At 37.5% G+C, this 10,543-nt stretch overlaps 1 pseudogene; it reads right to left on the bottom strand.

Annotated features, from left to right (window-relative positions):
* Positions 1-711: 711 nt before the first annotated feature.
* On the bottom strand, positions 712-1,260 carry LOC125930464 (60S ribosomal protein L17-like; annotated as a pseudogene).
* Between the last annotated feature and the right edge of the window lie 9,283 nt (positions 1,261-10,543).

The raw sequence follows: 10,543 nt of genomic DNA, 5'->3' as shown, positions 1-10,543 counted from the left end.
TTTTGTAGGGTGGCTCTGATTTCTCTCTTTTAATTTATTCCCTGTACCTCCTGCTTGAAATGGAGATAATTATACACAAACTTGTGAAACATTGCCACAGTATAAATTAAAATACAAACAAACAAACAAACAGACAGACAAACGTGTTGCAGCAGTGTTGCTGGTCTTGGCACCAGGGAATGAATAACATGAAATCACTGGTCGATTTCAAATGAAAGTAAAATATTCAAGCCTGCCTCTGGCTATTTATACAAAGACACAGAATAGAGTTGACATAGCGAGAACGATACTTGCTTTTGCCAATCTGTAATGCCTGTACAATTCACTTATTAGAGTTCATTTTCCATCACTGAATAAAGAACAATTTATGTTTAAGTTGCTAAGATCAGAAACTGTAGAAAGGCAATTATATTTCTGATTTGTCAATAATATGCCAGCAAAGTTAAAGCTGTTTCCATAGCTTAGTCTGTTAAGGTATCTATATAAAATATCTCCATATTGCAGTGTATTTATAATGTAAAAAAATAATGTAATATATATACGTCATATATGTAGTACAGAGTAGGAGAATACACTACACTCTTTATTTGTACATACCATATGTATTTTCACTGGAGAGTTTACAATTCAGTGAAAAATCATAAGGGTTTGCTTGAACATTTTTTTTCCGTTTTTACTTTTGTTTGCATTTATTTTATACAGAATTTACTCTCAGGCTGTAAGTTTTTGTTTCTCCAATTTCTTCGGGGATATCTTTTTCTTCTGTGCAACCTCCTCTTCTAATTTAGGAATCATTTGCTCTTTTTCAGTAAGGATCATCTCAGCGTGGCAGGGAGAGCTCATGTATGGGTTTATCTGACTATGAGCCCTATAAATTCTATGCCACATTTTGGGGGCTTTGTTCACTTGGATGTACTCAGTGACCAGAGAATCTACATCTAAACCCTTAAGTATATCATTACTCTCTGCATTTTTAATCATGTGCAATAAATATTCAGCACTCTTTTGGCCACCGACCCTGTGTCCAGCTCGACTGTTCAGCCTAGGCACACCTATCAATTCCACCATTGTAGTGACAGAATGGTACACATTGCTTCTGCAAAGTGACACCCTTCGGATACTTAGCGGCTTTTTGGATATGCATATACCCTTGATGGCCTGGGAAGTTTCAAGTGTGTTCTTAAAGTGAACACAAAGATGTGAACCTCTTGATTTGTATGATTTTGTAGGATTTTCTGGGTCAGGTGAATAGCAAACCATTTTCAGAGATCACCTCTGGTCACTTACAGGAAGAGCTGCTTGAACATTTTATTACTGACAATATAGAGAGAGAACCTGTTGAACTTAAGTCATATTTCCAATCTGAATAAAGAAGGATTTATTTTATCTGTTTATAAAGTACTGGAAATTATTTTGGATATTTACCTAAATGTTGTACAAAGTGGATCTTTTTGTGGTCACCCCCTGTTATATATCAGGCCTATTCACAACACACAGTATGAAATAAGGAACTGATTTTACCAGAGGGAATGCTAAATGCAGGTATTCAATAAGAAGAGAAGGTACATTTCTCCCAATCCTCTCATTAGTCACATTGAAAAGCATACAAGATCAAGGAACTTTTGGATATGCAATTACTTCACTGCATTTCACTTTTCATAGTAGAAAGGGGTATCCTATGACCTTTACCTTCTTAGAAGACAACTTTTTCATTTGGGAGTGATAAGATTACTGGGGCTCCAAGCAGTCTCAATGTAATTCCAGATGTTTAGAGTTGTTGCCTGGGAAAGACATCTACCCATTACCTGGAGTTCTTTGGGACCCATGGGAAGTTGGGTTCAGGAACAGCACCTCCAACCAGGAGAAGGAAGACACTAGACCTTGGAGAGAAGCAGAGTTTGGGTATATCTGCTTCTTTGAGAAGTGGGTCCCAGGTTGCAGCTGGCCCATTGTTCAGGTAACATTATACTCCTGGGGTCATCCCCAGATAGTACTGCTTGTCAAACTACTTAAAAATGTAAAACATTTATGATATTTTGATAAAGTTTGGAAGTAAAACTTATTCTAACTGATTAGCATGATCTTTTCAGAACTCAATGAAATTTGATATTAAATTTGTATATAAAATATTCAAGAAAGATAGTAGTTGTGATATCATTGTTTTTAATTTTCTCAAATGCTCTATCAAATCTGATTGGATGGGAAGACCAAAAGTCTTCTAAGCCTGAAGTAAAGGCATTGTTGGTGAAGCTGTATGATCCCAAGGAATAGAGTCTTATGGAAAGATATGAACAAGATGGAAAACTTTGAAATTTTACATTTCCCTGACTTATTTGCTAGTGGAGGCAACACTTTATATTATCTACCTATAAAATCCTTCTAATAATTGCATTTTTGATGATTGTTGCACAACTTCACAGGAGCATCCTGATTCTGTTAAGAACCAATTCATATCACTTCTTGTTGCTTCTATACCAGTGTTTTGGAAACTGGGTGACTTTTGTCCTCTGGTGGACATTTGGCAATGTCTAGAGACATTTTTGCTATCACACTGGGAAGTCAGGTCTACTATAATCTAATGAATAGAGGCCAGAGATGTTTCTAAACATCTTACAATGGCATAGGACAATCCTGGACAAGATCTGGCCAAAAATGTGAGAAATCCTATTCAACCATAGTAGGAGTTCCTATGTTAGTTTTCCATGCTGTGAAATGATTTACCACTAACAGAAGCTTAAAACAATAAAACAATATCTATTATCTCAGTTTCTATAGATTAAAAGTCTGGATGTGGATTAGCTGGGTTCTTCATTTCCTGCTCAGGGTTTCACAAGACTGGAATCAAGGTGGTGGCTTAACTGCCAAGCTCCAAGCTTCCAAGATCCCTCAGGTTGTTGGCAGAATACTTTCATAATGGCTATAGAATCCATGGCAAAGATGGAGGGAGGGAAGGAGGGAAAGGGGAGGAGAGAGGGAGAAGGGCAGAAAGAGAGAGAGAGAGAGAGGGAGAGCACCTTTTCTTCTTTGAGTCCTAGCTTTAAGGAAGCCCTGTGCCCTCTTATAAAGGACTCACTAAGTTAAGACAATATAACTTGAAGTCAAGAAATGATTAGGGACCTTAACTGCACCTGTAAAATCCCTTCTCCTTTACCATAAAACATGACAGAGGTATCCTATCATCTTTGCCATATTCAATTGCTTAGAGATTCAAGTTACAGATTCCACCATCATTCAAGGGGAGGAAATTATACAAGGGCACTGGAGGTCATCTATGGCTGTGGGTACCACAGTTCCTGTCATAACCAGCTTCAAGAGGAGACAGTCATTTTGAACCCAGCCTGTGGTTATTTCAAAAGGAATAGAGGAAATAGGTTTTAACTGACAGATTCCTTGTATTGTTTTCCTGGCTTGTGAAGTGAGAGTCATTATGGCAGACAGGGACAAGTAAAATCTCTGGAACTACCACCAACCCTTGTCAAAATAGTAAGTCAAAATAAAAATATCTGAAAGATGCAGGGATGGTGAATCCATTTACATCACCTGCCTGGCCTATGTAAAGTCCAATGTGTTTGGGAAGTTCAGAGTAGGTTTTCATAAACTTAATGAGATAGTAATGCCAATTGCAGCTGCCATACTGGATATAATATTTTATTGGGGAAAATACTCAGAGCCCTGGCACCTGGTATGTAGTGACCGACCAGCCAAATGCTATTGATTACGTTACCATAAGTAAAGAAAATCAGAAGCAGTTTCCATTATGTAGCAATGACAATAGGACATCTTTATTGTCTTGGTCTTATAATATTATGTAGAGGACTTTTAGTCTTCTTGACATCCCTCATAACAACTTGCTTATCCATTACATTGCTTTATGTTAGTTGGATCCAGTAACTTAGTAAGTAGCAGGAATCCGACATGTTTTACTGTTAGATGTTTCCAAGAGTGTGGTAAATAAACCCTCAAAAATTTAAGACTTACCCTATTGGTGAAGTGTCTAGAGATCCATGGTATAGAGTATTTAGGGATGTTGCCTATTAAAGTAAGGGAAACCTTGCTTCACTTTACATCACCCATCAAAAGAAGGAGGCACAGTGTTCCATGAGACCTCTCAGGTTTCAGAAACAGAAAATTCTACATCTGGTTATCCTTCTCTGCCTATATTTTAAGTAACCCCATGGAGGACAATTATGTTTGAAACCCAGAGCACAAATTTCTGCAGCAGGCCCAGATTGTGGTCAAGATACCTTACCACTTGGATCCAAAAATACTGGAAGATCTAAGGCAAAGAGCTATACTGTAGGAACATCTAGAAAGCCTCAAAGAATTCGAACATAGACTCCCAGAGTTACTACTTTACTAATCTCATGGCCAGTTAACACATAAAAAAGCAGTGGCATGGTTTATGGGTAAACCTTCCTGATATTCTGGCCCACGCCGAAGCCGATGGCTTTCGTATTACCACTCGACGTAGCAGTGATCTTATACTAAAACTTCGAAGGGAAAATTTCCCAGTTGGCACAATTTTGGTGGTAAATACAGTTGGTCATTTAACGTGAAAGAAGAATCTGTTTGAGTACTCAACCCTTCAGTAGCAGAGGCAAATGCTGACTCCTTCTCTTTCACCATTCTCTGGGGGAAAACAAGTGCTTGACAATGGCAGATTTGTTAGGTTTTACGCCTTCTCTCACAGAAACATGGCGCTTTACTGTTACCAGAACACATACATATATTCCGGGTATGGATTTGCTCTCTGTAGTGGTTCTATCAGTACTACTTTTCTTTCACTTATGAATGCTTTAGACACAGCCATGGCATCTCTTATAATAGTGCCTTTGACCAGAAGACACGCTTTTTGAAAAAAGAAAGTAAGAATACCTGCTGTGACTAATGCTTTCTATCTCAGTTTTTTAAAATTATAATACATTATAATAAATGTATTATTTATTACAATAAAGATGATGTTATATCTTGATGGTAATTTGTGACTCATCTGTGACTGAGACACAAATGTTTTGCTACACAAAGGAGAGGGTGATTACTGAAGGGCAAAAGGCATAGATGGTTGCAATCATCTTCCATTTGTCCCTCAGAACCACTTCCCACCTTTTTCCATTTTGCTGTCTTGGGAGACTGACTTGTGTAGGCTATATGAAAGGGCTTCTGTGTTGTCTGGTTTCAGTTCTAATTCAGTCAATAGTGAGCCCCACAAAGAGAGCAGAGGGAAGGAGAATAATTACTGAGTGATATAAGATTGTATAAAATCCTGATTTCTTCTCTTTTGCTCTCCTTAGGTTGGCTCTATCCTTTTGCTGAAGGTCACAGTTTGGCCCTCTCTCAACTTGGTCCTCTCCATATGATTCTGCCTTCATTAATTTGGGCTTTGGAGTATTAACAGTACACTCTATTTTTCTAATTTCTATTAGTCACTCTGTCTCCTCATCCATTTAGATTTAAATGTGTAACTGTCCACCGTTATTAGTCCTGGGGTCCTGAACTGTCCTTCATGGTACACTTTGTGCCTAAAGTGTTTATAGATCATCCCTTGTAAATTATTATTGTGTTATCGTAATTTGAGCCTGATACCTATTTTCTATGGTGGTCCTATCTTTTACGATGGCAGAGAGCAGATTACAGTTGAAAGAGGGAAAGAGACAGTATCTTAGAGCTCATCCTGATATTGCTCTTCTAGAAGGAGCTAGAGGGACGCCTGGGTGGCTCAGTCGGTTGAGCATCCAATTTAGGCTCAGGTCATGATCTCACAGCCTCCTGAGTTCTAGCCCCATGTCAGGCTCTGTGCTGACAGCTCAGTGCCTGGAGCCTGCTTCAGATTCTGCGTTTCCCTCTCTCTCTGCCTCTCCCCTGCTCGTGCTCTATCTGTCTCTGTCTCAAAATAAATAAACATTAAATTTAAAAACAGTATTTTTTAAAAGAAGAAGCTGCAATCCAGGAAGCTATTGAGATATACCTTTTAATTTTGGAGAAAGAGAGTCAAAAACATGTACACTCAATTAACAGTTCTTGTAGATCTGAACAGACAAACCAAATAGAAGAAATTTGGTAGTTTCAAGAGAAAAATATAGAGAAAATCAACATGCAATATTCAAAGCACTACAGAGAGAACGTTAAGGTGATATAATATTAAGTAAAAAGAAAAACAGATATTACCAAAATAGGAAAGATAGATATTTATTGAACCTTAACGGATTATGAACAAGGAGAGGGCAAGAGAAGAAAAGAGAACAGAAGAAACGGGACAGAAAGCAAAGCAAAGCAAAGCACAACAAAAAAAAACTACCAAAAAGACATTCTATTTATATTCTGTTATATTCAAGTTTCCTAACAAAGATATTCTTTTGAAAGGTTTATGATGTCCTTCTTGAACTGCGGGGATATACACGTAAGGCACATTTTAAGTTTCATTTCACTGATCTACTAATGGAGATACTTCCTTTGAACATTTAGGGACAAAAAGAATCCTTATCACAGACAGAGACTTTAATGGTCTAAGCAATTCCTCCTCTGGAAGAGGTAGGGACTATAGCTACCATGGGTTAGAATTTAAGGTGTTTCTCACATACACAAACACACACAAATGCTGGAGGCTCAAAGAAGAAAAGGAAATTAGAAAAATTTGAAAATTATTGTTTTCAAACAAGATGTTGTAATTTGAACTGCCACAAGAATAAATTAAAAAGCTCTATAAGATACTGAAAATCTTAAATGAAACTCTGAAAATACGGACAATAGATACAGGCAGATTTCTACCCAATCCCCAAACATGCTTTAGATATGGTAAAACACAGTTAGAAAATTAAATTTTTTAAGACTCTTCCCAGTTGAGTTTGTGTGCACAGATCAGACTATACATTAGGTAACTATATATTCTGGTTTACCTAGGACAGTTCAGATTTATCTTTGTCTTTCCAGAATCCTGCCTAAACATTAAATTTAATGTTTAAATTTTAGCAATTGTTCCCTGCAGTTCATTCTTTCTCAAAAGTGGCTCAATTTGTGAGATAAGTTACATGGGCATTCTAACTACTTAAAACTTGCATAGAATGACTGAAATTCAGGCAAGACCAAATTTTTGTACTTATGCTTCTTTCTGTGAATATCACAGAGCTACTGTTAAGATTCTTGGGAATGCCAAAGATTTGGTACAGAACTATAAAACTGTTTGGGACGATGGCACTAGAAACTAGAGATTTTATAGTTTCCTGAAATGTCACAAGTGTGGGGACCATGCTTGAGCTCTGAATGGAACATGACTTTTAGGTTTTTGCTTCCTCCATTTCATGAGAAAAGAAAAAAAAAAAAAAAACAAACAAACCTTATAGTTTCCACTCTTATGAGGGCTTCCAATAACATCAGTTCTCTCCCTCCTGTCTGTCCATCCATGTGTGCTGCACATATCAATCTGTCATCTATTTTCTCTATATCCTCCTCAGCAGCCTTTATTTTGGTGTTCATATATGAAGAGCTTTTTGTTTGTACAGGTGTGGCTCTACTTATGGAAAGTCCATGTGAAGTGACTTTGACTATTCTGGTCACAGCAGAGTAGAGCAGTGCGATTGGTAGCACCGGCTTAGCCCCTGGGAGAGCAGCAGGATTGCAATGATGGCAAATTTAAAACAGAAAAATACCATTTTTGAAATGTGGACACATTGTAGTTGAACATAACCGTGACTTCAGAAAGATGTATTTTTTGTTTGTTTGTTTTAAATTCACAGTAATTGAACTTCTTATATGTTGACTTTCCTCTCCACGGGCTAAGCTAGCATGGCCATTTTAAAAGATTTGCTCCTCTGTGACCTGAAGAGCAATAGACATTGTGAACAATGGGCTCAGAGGCAAAGCATACTGTGTATGGAAAAATGACTAAAACATCCTGAAAGGGTTTCCAGTGCAGGGCCTTTGGAGGATTGTTGTAGCCTTGGACATGCTTCCCTGCAAAAGACTCGGATTTGAACATCGAGAAACAAAGAAAAACTGAAACAAATCCTGTTATTAAGAGATTAATTCAAACTATCATCTGAGGGTTTCTTGTGCTTTCTTTCATTTTTGTTTTTGTTTTATTTTTACTTTACTTTTCCCTCCCACTCTCATATTAACATTGAAGAATTAAACCAGTTCATCATATATATTAATTTTGGAGAGAGCCTTGGGCCAATGGTGAAGAAACACTTGCCATTGAGGAATATTTTGAGCTCCTTATTTGATTTACAGTTTTCCCTTCCACATTTGCCTATCCCCCAATTCCTTTCTATCTTTCAGCTAATTATTTCCTAATTGCCAAATCCAGTGGATCATTCTAGTATTCATTATTTTCCCTCTCTGTGGCATCGAATGGAAAGTACCCTCCTTCCCTTGATTTCCATCCCATTAGTTGGCCAATGTCTGGCCAATGACTTTTTGTCTGGCTCCTTGTCTCCATGATAGGATTATCTCCCCCTCCCTGCCCATTAAGCAAATCTTCCCCATGCTATCATTCTTTTCTCTTCTCAGCTGTACTGGATTGGGACGATGACATCTAGAAACTTGAATCTTTACTGAATTAAGTTTATTTTTTAATATGTAAAACAAAAGGTATAGGCTGAAAAACCTCATTTCCTGTCTTATCAGTTTCATCCACCATAGATAATCAATTTGACTAGTTTTTGGTCCATTATTTTTACAAAAATAAGAAAAGGCATATATATTATTTACTTTTATTTAAGCAAATGATGGCATACTGTATATATTCTTTTATATTATGACTTCCTCATTCCATTAAAAATATACTCTGTTACTCTTTTTTTTAATGTTTCATTTATTTTTGAGAGAGAGAGTGTAGGCAGGGGAAGGGCAGAAAGAAGAGACAGAGGATCCAAAGCAGGCTCCGTGCTGGTGGCAGCAAGCCCTATGTGGGGCTCAAATTCACGAACTGTGAGATCATGACCTGAGCTCAAGTTGGACACTTAATCGACTGAGCCACAAAACATAAGAGACTCTTAAATACAGAATACAAACTGAGGGTTGCTGGAGGAGTTGTGGGGGGGCGGGGAGGTATGGGCTAAATGGGCAAGGAGCATTAAGGAGGACACTTGTTGGGATGAGCACTGGGTGTTATATATAGGGGTGAATCACTGTGATTCTACTCCTGAAATCAATATTGCACTATATGCTAACTAACTTGGATGTAAATTTATGTTTTTTGATTTTTTTTAACATTTATTTATTTTTGAGAGACAGAGCACAAATTGGAGAGGGGCAGAGAGCAAGGGAGACACAGAAGCCAAAGCAGGCTGCGGGCTATCAGCACAGAGTCCCACGTGGGACTCGAACCCACAGATCGAGAAATCATGACCTGGGGCGAAGTTGGAAACTTACCCGACTGAGCCACTCAGGTACCCCATATGTAAATTTAAAATTTACAATGACTCCATAGCAGTTCAGTAAATATACATATATTATAATCTTTGTAGCTCCATAAAATTCTGTTTTGTTGTCTCAATCCTCAGTCTTATCTGACCTAAATTTAAAGGAGACACAAACCCCTTCAAATATGAAATGAAGACTATCTTCTTCCTAATTAAGATATTAGTTGAGAATTCAAGACTTTGATTTTTCTCTTCCCCATGTAAATTTTCCAGTGCTGTCAGAAGTTACCACAAAATGCTGTCATCTTTGTAATCACCATTTTTCACCAAAGCAACTAAGTATAAAAAGCTCCTTGATCACCCAATATCTTGTTCTCTATCTATACTTCATTTTGTACCATCACTGGTGATAATTTAGGTAATCATGATATCCCACATGTCACGATTCTAGTATTCTATCCTCCAAATAAGGAGGATAATTTATGTTTGTGTTTTCTTTTGCTAGACATATTATTAATCCAAGTATAATTTGTGTTAATTTACAGATTAAGCCAAAAATTTTGTCACCCCCTTTTATAGCACAAGGGGGAAAACATTGGTATCTCCCTTCGATGCCTACATTTTAATGTGTCTTTACATTGAAAGAATACAGGATTTGTGTGTGTGTGCGTGTGTGTGTGTGTGTGTGTGTATGTGTGTGTGTGTGTGTATGTGTGTGTGTGTGTGTGTGTTTAGGCTTGTCCTTTCTCATGTCTTTGCTTCTATTCCCCACTTAACCATTAAAACCCAAGACTCCTGGGTATTCTACTTTGAGGTAAAATGGGTTGCCACTGGCCAATTAACTAGCTAAAACAACAGGAAAAAAGCCAACCAAGTTTAAAATGTCCCACAGTTTAGACAGCACTCATGGGCTATGGAATCAATGAGGAATAGAATAAATGAAATTTCAAAAAGAGAAGACTTTCTAAAGTGAAATGGTAATGTTGACAATTGCTATCCATCTCTTTCCTTCCTGAGGACAAGTGTTAGTCCTTGGTATGGGCTGATAGTCTGGCTTGGACTCAAAAGCCTATGCTGTGGTAAAGAGAAAATCCCAAAACTTTTTTTGTGAAAGAGAGGAAGTAAAGTGAAAAGCATTGGATATCAAGAATGTTCAATTATACAGCTGGTTTGCCCGAAGAATA

Source organism: Panthera uncia, chromosome A2 (assembly GCF_023721935.1).
Source record: "Panthera uncia isolate 11264 chromosome A2, Puncia_PCG_1.0, whole genome shotgun sequence".
Taxonomy (NCBI): Eukaryota; Metazoa; Chordata; class Mammalia; order Carnivora; family Felidae; genus Panthera; species Panthera uncia.
Note: the sequence above shows the minus strand (reverse complement) of the source record. Positions and strands in the feature narration are given on the sequence as shown.